Source organism: Corythoichthys intestinalis, chromosome 2 (assembly GCF_030265065.1).
Source record: "Corythoichthys intestinalis isolate RoL2023-P3 chromosome 2, ASM3026506v1, whole genome shotgun sequence".
Lineage (NCBI taxonomy): Eukaryota > Metazoa > Chordata > Actinopteri > Syngnathiformes > Syngnathidae > Corythoichthys > Corythoichthys intestinalis.
In genome coordinates, this window is record NC_080396.1 from 63,635,189 (window position 1) to 63,647,834 (window position 12,646).

General features: G+C 37.8%; 1 protein-coding gene across 1 annotated transcript in view; it reads left to right on the top strand.

Annotated features, from left to right (window-relative positions):
* The first annotated feature begins 630 nt into the window (after positions 1-630).
* LOC130904318 (uncharacterized) overlaps positions 631-12,646 on the top strand; it is an 84,794-nt gene continuing 72,778 nt past the window's right edge. Inside the window, exon 1 of the mRNA XM_057817032.1 lies at positions 631-759. The gene's annotated coding sequence lies outside the window, so the exon portion shown is untranslated. The remainder of the gene's footprint in view (positions 760-12,646) is intronic.

The window sequence follows — 12,646 nt, forward strand, 5'->3', positions numbered from 1 at the left end:
GGTTTTCAATGAACGAACGTTCCCAGCCTAAATGGATTGGGTGTCGAGCACAGTCAATGGCAGGCAGCCTTTTTTTGTTGTTGTTTTAATTGACACCTTTTTAAAACGATATCTCAATTCTTGACAGGAGCATATCGATAACATTTTGAGATACAAAGTATCACGATATATCACCATTTCGATATTTTGTCACACCCCTACATGTACCCAATAAAAAGTAGCATGAAACCAATGTTAAAATCATCATTTCGCTAGTAATGTACAATTTCCCTCTGCGCATGCGCTGTAATGTGATGTATGCCCATCTGATGAGTATCCTGATATGTTGGGGTACCCAGGCGTAACCAATGAGCTGTCAACCCTATTGCGGACTGCATTAGAATGTCTAGAAAAGGTCAAATCAATGTCATTTTGCATTGTAGGTACACACTGAAATTTCACCCCAAAAAGTTGCTCGCTGTATTTTTGTTGTTGTTGCTTGTTTGTTTTGTTTTTAAAACAATTGTTTCAATTGCTCAGTTGTTTCGCATGTGCTCGTGCAGCGTTCTCTCACCACACCAGGGAGTGAGGGAGACTATAGCAAGCTCTTGGACCACCACTGACCCACCCACCTTCAAACCACATGCACAACCCTCGCCTCGTTTCCTGCTGTCTTCAGATAAACTTCGAGAAAGCCGAATATTTTCATTTTTGGACCTGTTTGCTAAGCTCCATCACCAAGCCTCCTCCTCGAGGTGCCAGGTGCGACACCTACTTTAAGTAAGCGCATTGATAACTTTCCATCATTGTTTCGTTTCCAAGCGAGTCGCACAGTTTTTAAATTTTTGTCAAACCTAGTGTTGAACATTAGTCGAGTTTTCTAATAAGTTGATATTTTAGCAGGGTAACTAACGCTAACACCTGCCATACCTTTGCACTTTTTTATTGTTGATTTTCCACTGTGCACTACTATGTGGACATGTTTATTTTAAGAAAAGCATTAGAAGGGGAACAATTGAAGCAACTGTATACTTAACTGATTTATATCCTACTATAATAAACTACATTAGGAATCTTACCCAGAGATGGCGCTGTTTCCTTTTCTTTCTCACAGGTTTATACAGTCAAACTCGAAATTATAGGCCTACCCCTGACAAATTTGGATTGAACACTTTATTGTGCAAGTGATTATTTTTGGTAATAATAATAATAATAATGATAACAATAAAATGGCGACAACATACGTGTGTCATGTAGGGCACATTTGGTATCCATGTGTGGCTTTCATGAACCAAAAGATGATGTCTACATACAGTGGTATAAAAACGTTTGGTGTTTGGATCAGCAACTTTACTTTGATATATCAAGAAAACTGATGGACAATGTTATATGTCAGAATAAAATGGGAACCCTTATCATTTTGATAATTGGCACTAGTTTATTGGAAACCAAATTTGGCATGTGATTTAGATGTGAAAATTTGAACCTCATTAAAAGATGCATGCAATCAAATGCATGACCACACTTTTTTATACCACAGTATAGTGGTACCTCTATGCACGAAATTAATTGGTTCTGGAAGTAGTTTCATCACTTGAAAATTCTGTAAGTAGTAGGCTTGTACACTATATCGTTTGAACATCTCCATTGCAATGTGCGCATGCACAATAGTCTCATCGCAAGGTGTACGATTGTTTTTTTGTTTTGTTTTGTTTGTCATATAAACATTTGTTTTTCTTCATAAAAGCAGCAATTGTGCAGAGACATGGCTTCATGGGTCCCTTTTATATACACCAATCTTCATCTTTCACAGATTTTTGTACCCGAGTCCAAGACACCTGGTTTTGAGAATCTGCCGATACCGGGTCCCAATCCGATACCGAAAAAAAATTTTAATAAAATTTTTGACAGCCTCTCACTTACACAATAAATGATTTGCCACAGCACACTTCAGACTGTGTACCAAGTTTAATGATGATTAACACATTTGTGCCTTTGATCGTAGCGCTACCGAGGCGTCTCTGGCCAGATCAAAGCCACAAACCTGTCAGTCATCGTTAACTTTAAGTACCAAATGCCAACTGCACTGGTGACTAAGAAAAAGTTTGTTTGCACTGTGTTTCAAAAAGGAGGGTGAAAGCCTGTACGAGCATGAATCAGAAAAACATAAAAAAAATTTTTTTTACTTAAAAACCTGATTCCAATCCTCTGAAAATTGGCGCGATCAGCCCAACCCTATTTCAGATCATGTGATCGGACCGGGACATCTTTAATGAATACAATGTTGTCATAGTGAGTCAACCAAAGTCTTGTCAAAAAGCTATTCAATTCTAGTGAAAATTCTTCTAGTTTTAATATCGCAATATAAAAAAATTGCAATTTCAGTTTTTTTCCAACAGCCCTAGCAAGTAGAGACGTGTTTTCCATGTAAATGCCCTAATCCGTTCCAAATCCCCCCGAAATTCAAACATAAATCTTTTATAATGCATAAAAATGCATCAAAACATGTAACAAATACGTGTTACGATTACATTATTGTGCAGTAAATAAAAATAAATATAAATAAAAAAATATAAAATGAGAGTTGTGCATAAGGTAAAAAAAAATCAAGAATAGAGTAAAGATTAAAAGTTAATACACTCATGTAAACCTGTCGGAACACAAAGGTCGAATTAAGAAAATGCTGGGATACACACTTACACATACAGTAGGGTCCCTCATTGCCAATTGGATGCAAGGAAGATGCTAGGCAATAGCCAAGGCCCAGTGGCAGAGCAGCTATAAGTATGTTATGTTCAGTAAACTGGGAGCTGTGAGTACCAGCCATACTGTATTTTTGCCTTTTGTATCTTGAAATTTCTTTCAAGAGGCAATATTTTCCTGTTGAGGCGTGTTTTAACCTGAGAATTCTGTATGTACAGACGTTTGTAAATAGAGGTACAGTACCACTGTATGTGGATTCTCGGTCTCAAATATAATTAGATAATTTTGGTATGAATCATTATACTAGTTTTTCACGTTACATTTTGACATTTTACATGAATAACTGCAATTATTTGCAATTGCTTACATATTGATGACAAGCAGATCTCGCTACAGCCACTAAGCTCCTCATAAATCGCACAAAATTACGTAACAAAGTCAGGTTCTCTCTGTAGCAATATTGGTGATATGTGAGTATTTTCATGGCAGTTTCTAACAGGAACAAACCTTTCAAGGCTGTGTGCATTACTCACATTTAAGAGATGAAATGTGCATGAACCAAGCTTCATTCCCTGAGTTATTATTGTATAAGCCCACTGTAATAGAAGCCTTCAAGTGTTCAGTGGTCCTCCTGTGTGACCTGAACACTTCACTGGTTGAAGCAGCTGCTACTGCCTGTCTGCGTCTTCTCGGCCATGAAGGCGAGGTTATAAATAAGAGGCTGGAGGTGTTTGTTTGGTTTTTTTTCATGTACTTGTGTTGTTTGGCCAGCTGCTAAGAGTGTTTGTTTGTCTCCACTCAGTGCAGGTGTACTCGCTGGCTGGCCTCTAGATGTTCTGTTGAAAGCTTATTTCAAGGCTCACGCTATTTGTGCTTCATTGGCATCACCTGTCTCTATACTGCAGTGCCTTACTTCCCAATTTTGATTACCACAGTGTCCGTAAAATTCCTATTTAAAAAATGCACCCAAAAAGTCTGAAGGAGCTTCATGTAGGGCTTTGCAACACCGTGTTGCATTTTCATGATATTATCCCATATTGTACCTTTTTGGGAGAAGCATCAATTACTTGTGGCCTTTCATAGTTCGTTTGTCGCTCGGCCTCCGAACACTGTAATTAGCACTTACATACAGTAAGTCCATGGTCTGGCAGATAACTTCAGTGGTTCACACACATGATCTGATCTACTGCTACTTTAAAAAGTTATTTGACGTGCATGCTTTATGCTAACAAAACATCAGTGTTGCTTTTGGGAGCCCTTTATATTTTTGTCTTAGTCTAACACTAAATAGGCCTAGGCATATTTTAGTCATTTCAAAACGTGTTTGTCTTTGTGTTGTTTTAGTCGACAATTATTCAAAATATTTTTATCTGTAAAATTCATGTCTAAAAATAAATAGATAAATAAATGAAGGCTTTCAACAATTTTGAATGAACCTCGACAAGGATGATGCCAACTTCATGACGATAATAAACACGCACCAGGAAAATACTACATTATTTTCAATTAATTAAACCCACCCAGACGTCACAAACTAATATCTATACAGTTGTCTGAGAGTTTAAATGGATGATCTCAACGCTTAAGTTAATGCTAATGCTACAGTTTACATTTAGTGTGCGATGATCATTCAGCATAGACCTATACAAATTGCATATTCTCTTTTGGCAAGATAAGACAAATCTTACCATATGTTTCAAAACAAGCAAGCCTGGTGAGGACACCGGTGAGTCGGGAAGGGCACAGCATGTCACGAGTGACACAACCAAACAGCGCTACGATGCAGGCTGACTAACTAACCATTTAATAAGTAAATGTCACACATTGTGAACTTATGACGGAAATGATGGCGCATTTTTGTCTCGATCTTTTCTTGTCAGACGAAAACTGGCATTCTTCTTGTTATGATTTAGTCCCCCAAGACACGACTTTAGCTCCCTATTGTCTTGTTATCGTCATGAAAAAATGGTTGTTGACGAAATATTTAGGTTATCGTCATCTTTGAGAAAAACAACAGTGCAGCACGTCAAATCTCGACACAAAAATTGTCGGGTTTTAGTGTTTGTAGAAGAATCACAACTCTAATCAATATTGACAGACAGCAGTTTGAAGCCATCAGATTCACACATTACTGGATATATAGTGGTACCTTTATTTACGAAATTAATTGGTCCTAGAAGTAATTTCGTTAACTGGAAAATTCCGTAAGTAGGGACGCATTTTCCATGTAAATGCCCGTATCCGTTCCAAGCCCCACAAACGTCAGAAAAAAATATTTTATAAAGCATAAAAATGCATCTAAACATGTAAAAAAAAAATACATGATATAATTAGATTATTGCACACTAAACATAAAATGAGAATTGTGCGTAATGTAAAAAACAAAGAATAAAAGTTAATACACTCACGTAAAGCTGTCGGAACACCTCAAGGCCCGAGAGCTGAATGAAGAGGACGATGGACACATACAGTAGAGGTCCCTCTTAGTCAATTCGATGCCAGGAAGATGCTAGGTAATAACCAATGGCAGAGCAGCTATAAATATGTTACGTTCAGTAAACTCTGGCAACTGCGAGTAGCAGCCCTTACTGTATTTTTTTGCCTGTCGTATCGTGAAATTTTCTTTCGTATCAAGAGGCAATATTTTCCCATCGAGGCGTGTCGAACCTGAAAATTCTGTACATAAAGACGTTTATAGGTAGAGGTACCACTGTATACAGTATATATTATTCTTACAGTGAATGCAATGTTTGGTTAATTGATTGATTGATTGATTGATTGATTGATTGATTGATTGATTGATTGATTGATTGATTGATTGATTGATTGATTGATTGATTGATTGATTGATTTCGAGCCATAATGAAGAAATACAACGACAACAAGAGTAATATTTGTCCTACTAACTTTGTGACAGTGCATGCCTATGCTGACATGTAACTTTCTGCTTCGAATGTGATGTCTGCTTACGTCACACACAGTAAGAATGAAGCTTCAACAGTCTTTTGTGAGAATAAGCCACTAAAAGCCAAAGAAAAAAAAAGTATGCAAGTCTTTCATGAAATATGTGTCTGGCCTCTCAAAACGTTGCGGCATTTTTAATTATGATCATGATTCCACATTGGAACTCTGGTTACGTTTAAGAATTTTATTCTCAGGGAGGCATATGTTCACACAAATTCCTCTGCAAGAGCAATGCACATTTTTTATTTGTTTTTAAATATCTCACCAGCTTCTTGGTTAATCCTGACTGAGCTGAATGTCTCATGATGATTTATGACCAGCAGGGTCAGAAGGTTTCACAGCTTCAGTTGGGTGGCCAAAATAGATGGGTGCGTCTCCTTTACTCCCGCTTCGGCCTCAATATGTCTCCCTTATAACAATGAATTGTCACTACAGTGCTACAGTTCCGAAAGCATGTTAAACACATATCAGTATTGGGCCGAATATGAGCCTACCAGCAAAAACTGGAATGCTGATGTGTCTGAATGCCGTGTGATATTTTTTTCTGGTGTGTGCTGTGTGTGTGTGTGTGTGTGTTTTTTTTTATATATATATATTTTTTTATCCTCTCCCTGTATGAAAAACATTCAGGGCTAACAAAAGTAAATTATAAACCTGTTTAACATTTTTAATCTCAAATCATTATGTGTATTGGAAAATTAGCACCAAGTCAGGCCATGGCAGATTCTCCGCAATCGTCATCTTGACTGTCCAGTGTAGATCAGCTAAGTCAGCAGAGAGAGAAGCCAACCATGGATGATCACTGAAATCAACCTTAAATTTTTCATGATTACAATTGATTAATCGCTTCTGACTGGTTTGGACACCCTTGTGTAACCATATAAAAGTATGATTGCCTCATACTATGACATAGACACAACAAATAATGGTAGAGTGGCACCTCTACTTACAGTACGAACATCCCAGCATATGAATTTTTCAGTTACGACATGCCTCAACGGGAAAATATTGCCTGTTGTTATGGAGGAAATTTCAGGACACGACAGGCAAAAATACAGTATGGGCTGCTACTCGCAGCTCCCAGAGTTTACTGAATGTAACACACTTATAGCTGCTCTGCCATTGGTTGTTGCCTAGCATCTTCCTGGCATCCAATTGGTTAAGAGGGACCTCTACTGTATGTGTGTATCCCAGCGTCCTCTTCATTCACCCCCTTTGGGGCATGGTGAGGTGTTTCAACAGCTTTACGTGAGTGTATTAACTTTTATTCTTTACTTTTCGTTTTTTTGCAGAATGCACAACTTTCATTGGATAGTTATTGTGCATTAATCGAATTGTAATATGTTTTGATGCATTTTTATGCTTTATAAAAAAATTATGTCTGAATTTTTGGGGACATGGAATTAGACATGTGCCGATTACCAGTTTTAAGGTATATCGTGGTATGAAAACGTCAAGGTTTCCGTCATACCGTTCCCAAGGTATTAGCAATTTTTTATGTCCCAAAAATGCATGGAGAAATCCCTCCCTTGCAGCTGTAAGGCTCAACCGTCCCTCACCGGTTGTTGCGCAGTGTCAGTGAGTCAGCTGTGCTACACTATTGCTGGAGGAGGTGAAGCTCCTGAATGTTTTCCCCCATGGAAGAAAACAAAATCGCTGGTATGGGAATACTTTGGTTACGGAAAAGTTACAGGCGGCCGCGACTTAGAGGAGGAGGGCCAACTGACATGTAAAACATGTTTGCGGAGGGTGGCTGCCGAGGACGCAATACCTCCAATACGATTTCGCATTTCTACAAAATTAAAGGTTAGTAAACACAGTCATGAACGTTTACCACCAGCTACGAAAGTTAACTCCAGCGTGTTTAGTGTGTCTAGCGGTAGTAAAACGTGGTGTTTTTTTTCTCTCTGGCAACTGTGTTGAGAGAATGTGTATAATGTAAATATGATGCGACTGATACACACTACTTTTTATGGAATGTAATTGAATTATTTATTTTCTGATGGTAATAATGTCGAGCTGTGGCTGTGGGTTTATTCATTTGAATTTTATTTAGAATATTTTTTTATTATTATTATTATTATTATTTTTTTTTTTTAACTTAACATTATATTTATGTTCCAATTTGCTAATACGTTTTGAAAAATAAAAATCCTGTTCAATAAAAAAAGTCTTTACTGTATATCTCAAGGTAACACATTTTAGAGCTGTAAATGCAATATTGTGATACCGTGAAACCGTAATATTTTGGTTTTAGGTTATCATACCGTCAGAATTTTATTCCGGCCCATGCCTACTTGGAATGGTTGAGGGTATTTACATGGAAAACACACTTCTACTTATGGAAGTTTCAGTTTGCGAAACTACTTCCAGAACCAATTAATTTCATAAGGAGAAGTACCGCTGTATCTGGTTTTGACATAACATGCCATTGAACAGTTTTTGTTCTGCAATTATTCTAATTCTTAAGCCAAGTTGGCTAGTGGGATTGAAATTCACCTGCTTGTGGGATTTTGGCTGGTGTTAAAACGTGCGCCCCATTTCTTGCTTACCATTTGAATACAAAAACCCAAGTCCGCAGAAATGGCCTACCTTAGTAAATGAGTAATAGTAGTAATGCAGGTTTGCCGTTTTCTATGTTAAGGTTTACCACTGTTAGCTGCACGCATGCAATCAACTCAAGCTGACATTAAGCTACATTGTTTGGGTCGTTGGTTATTGCTAGTTCTGACTGTTTCGCTTTGGGTAGATGACTGGATGGTATTAACAACTAACAAGTTAATCAAAAAGTGTTTTTAACCACAGTTTTCATTGGTTCAATGCATGAATTGTATCAAATCAGATAAAAAATGACCGCAATAGGGCTCATTGCATTGTAGTTATTACTAGCCTGGCACAGGCTTCCACAATACGATATCAACACATAATCCTGATACAATGTGGTAATGTTAGTAGTTTACCAACAAAACATAAAAACAGTCCACTCCAAAACAAAGCTTGTAGATCAAAATAACATCACAACACTGTAAGTTTAGCTGAAGACAAAGCAACCTTAATTGTCTTTACTGTATCTTGGGAATTTTGACTTCTTTCATACAAGACGTACAGTAGTGTGGTTTGGATAGGCACTGAAATACTGCCAGTGGCTGCTGTGTGGATTGCAACCTCAGTTGTGGTAGGAGAAAAAAACAGACATGCGCTGTAAAAGGAAAGTTTTTTTTCCCCTCTGCTGACCACTTGATTATACTGTATATCTACACACAGACATGCCCTGAACACAAAGTATTTTAAGTTTAAGCTGAATGCATTGGAAAATGTGTCTTTTTCCCACGGTTAAGTTGTGTTTTTTCTATGTGGTCGTTAATTATGCAGCTTGCATGTCTCGGTAGCTGATTTGAGCTTTTTTTTTGTGCGTTCTTCATACAGTGATAATAGATTGTCCCTGCAGTGGGTTCTGTAATCCTTCTAGAGCGGTGCTCTTTGTAATTCGTACCCAATATTCATGTGACAAAATAAGAACATTGCACACTTTAAAAAAATCGGATACATTTTCCAATCAACAAAACGCTAAAAACATCATAGTGGTTGCAAAAGTTTGGATTTCAAGCCACTGTACATATAAAATAGCACTGAGTTATACTGGGGAAATCCATTACAATATTTTTTTCCATACAAGTTAATATCAACAAAATTATCCAGCGAGTGAAAGCCGGGCCAATGTTTATTCTGTATATCCTGGTAGCCTCTTTTTTTCCTCCTCAGACAGAACTTTTTGTCTCTTGTTGCTCTGCCATCTTTGCAGCATTTGCGCGAAAGCATTCGCATCAACTTCCGTCTTTATAATGAATGGGGAAAGGAAGAAGTGATGTATGCTGTAAAGCAATCAGCACATTTGTAGTTTCTTTTGTGTGGCAGGGATCCTGCCACCCTCCTCAAAGATAATTAGTGCCAGTGAAAGCAATGTAAACCCCCTCAAGATATAAAAGAGGTGTCATTCAACGAGTTGTGAGTCGACATATAGACCCTACTCACATGACGTCACAACCACGCCTCCGCGCCATGTTGTCCGTATACTCGTCGTGTTGATGCATTACCGCTACGTAAATTCCTCCTATTATGGCGTGTTTTTCTGCTCGTTAACATTAATAATCAAAATGGTGAAGGCGTGTATGGCGGTTGGTTGCAATAACAGAGAAGATAGACGGAGAGACTTGAAGTTCTACCGTATTCCGAGAGACCTGGAGAGGAGAGCGAGATGGACTGCTGCAATTCGACGAGAAAACTGGGCTCCAAACGATTACCACGGATTATGTAGTAGTCATTTTATATCTGGTAAGATGCATTTAATATATATTTAGAGGGTTTTGGGCTGACAACCACAATTAAGATCATTGCGAGGCTAATCGCCGACAACATACAGTTTCAAATTCAAGATGCTTATTTCTTCCACCATCATTACATTTTGAATAATATTTAGCTGGTACCAAGTGAAAGAAGCTGGCCTCGTCTACGGATCATCAGTTAAACAGGTGTGTCCAAACCTTTTGCAAAGGGGGCCAGATTTGGTGTGGTAAAAATGCGGGGGGCTACCTTGGCTGATTTACATAGAACGATATATTTAAACAAATTTTAGCAAGCCCTTCTGTGTGTCAAATTTGCTTTTTTTATTTTTTTTAATTCATAATTTCAACAGTCTCGTCTTTGTGGCTTTCTCTTTCGACACTCGGACTCTTGCGAAATACTGCTGCTGTGAAAAAATAAACTAGCTTCAAGTTGCTATAATTTCTCGCTGCGTATCTTCCCTGTAATGTTGTCGTACGTGTCAGCGTGTCTTGTTTAGTAATATTGCGTCACACCGAACTCTTTGAAAACAGCGACTGTCTCTTTGCAAATGAGGCAGACACAGTTGTTGGGTGTTTTATTGAAGAAACAGTCCAATATCCACCTATCCCTGAAGCGTGGGCCGTCGCAGTTAATTTTTTTTTTTTTTTTTTTTGATTGTCGCCATTTTAGAAATCACACAGGGTAATGTTGCTTAGAGTGCTGCTCAAAGTTTTTCAAACTTTCGTGAGAATAGGCTGATTTTGTGTGGACAAGATAGTTGTAGATATCAGGGTAGCAGATATCAGGCAGAGAGGGCGAAGACAGCGGGTCGAAAAATATCGATTTAGGCATCAAATATGGATCTGGCGAATGGATAGACTGAAGCTTTTCCACATAACGCCCTTTATGCAATGCATTCAATGATTTTACAGCGTCTGAATGCACCGAGGCTTCCATGAATTGCTCTATAAACTGAACGACTAATTGAAACCATTGAGAATAGGGCTAAACAGAGACAGACAATATGGCGGCCGGATACAGCGAGACGTCATTCTGTCACGTTGGTGAGTAGGGTCTATTATCACAAATGTTATGCAAATATTTTATAAAGGTTGAACAGCTACTTAGTGCTGCTTTAAGTACAGTACTTACTTCATGTCAGAATTTTTCTATTATATGGAACAATATAGAAATCACAATAGAATTGCTCACTAGTGACCTAGCTATAGAGTAATGTGGTACAAGTTACACTGAGTTGCCATACATTGTGTGTCAGTGTGTCTGTGGGGGGGGCGTGTCATGTGTAATTGCACAAGTGGAGAGGGTGCCACTACCGTCTGCACTGTATGTATAAACAAAGCTTTATATAAAGTTTGATTGATGATTGCTTTTCAGTGAGCGAAAAAATGTGCTTACCACCCTACCATCCTTACAGTTTACTAAATGACTTATTTGCAGGTTTGGCCGCAGGAGACGATTACTACAAGTTGACACATAAGGGATTTAATGTGGATCGTAATTAAAGTAGACAGGAAAGAAAAGTAGCTGTATGAAGTTAAAACCAAGCAAAACACATCTGCGGACTTAGCAGGATTCCCAAGTCTTTCATAGTTTTACTAGATTTTTCCCATAGTGTCTAAAATCAGTCCACATTTTCTTTGAAGCGGTACAAACCAGTTCTTTGATTTTAAAGTTAATCCACCGAGCCTTCTTTTTTGAGGCACCTTCTCTTTGAACATTTCGTCATGCGACTCCCCATGCGAATCCCCCTGGACTCTGGATTTCTTTTTATTTTTGTACACATGGATATGACCTTTTTCTTCTGATCGTTTGAATCAATGTAATGTGTTTGGATTATCTTCTTGTGTGCAACATACGTCCGAAAAAGGCCAAGGTGTGGACAAGAGGGACAACACACAACAGTCGTAGTACAAGACCAAATAATTTGATTCACTTAAAGGGCCTTCAATCAATTGAATACAATATTATGAAGATATTTTACAAAATCAGTGAAATTTCACCTAAAGTTATGAAAATAGACAAAGCCAAATTGTCATTTTTGACAATTCTGAAATGTTTCAATTTAACGGCATATCAATGTTTTGATGTCTTGATCTAAATCAATGTATCGTCTTATACTGTAAAATAGATACAGTATACTGTAGGTACTAGGGATGTCCCAGATCCGATCACGAGATTGGAAATCGGGCTAATCGGGCCATTTTTCAGAGGATCGGAATTGGGTGAAAAGAATCAGCTTTTTAATTTGAATACAATATTTTGCCTTAATCATTTTTAAGGGCTAAAAGTCACGATATAATCCAGAAAAACAATGGCCAAAAGTATTGGCACCCCTGACATTCTGTTAGATAATAATTTCTCCCAGAAAATGATTGCAATTACAAATGCTTTGGTAGTAATTGAGTGTATCTTCATTTATTTTTCTTGTAATGAAAAAACACAAAAGAGGATGATTTTTTTTTTTTTTTTTAATCATTATCATTTTACAAAAAACTCCAAAAATGGGTCAGACAAAAGTATTGGTACCATCAACCTAATACTTGGTAGCACAACCTATAGACAAAATAACTGCAAACAACCGCTGAGTTTCTACAATGCTCTGCTGGGATTTTAGACCATTCTTCTTTGGCCAACTGCTCCAGGTCTCTGAGATTTG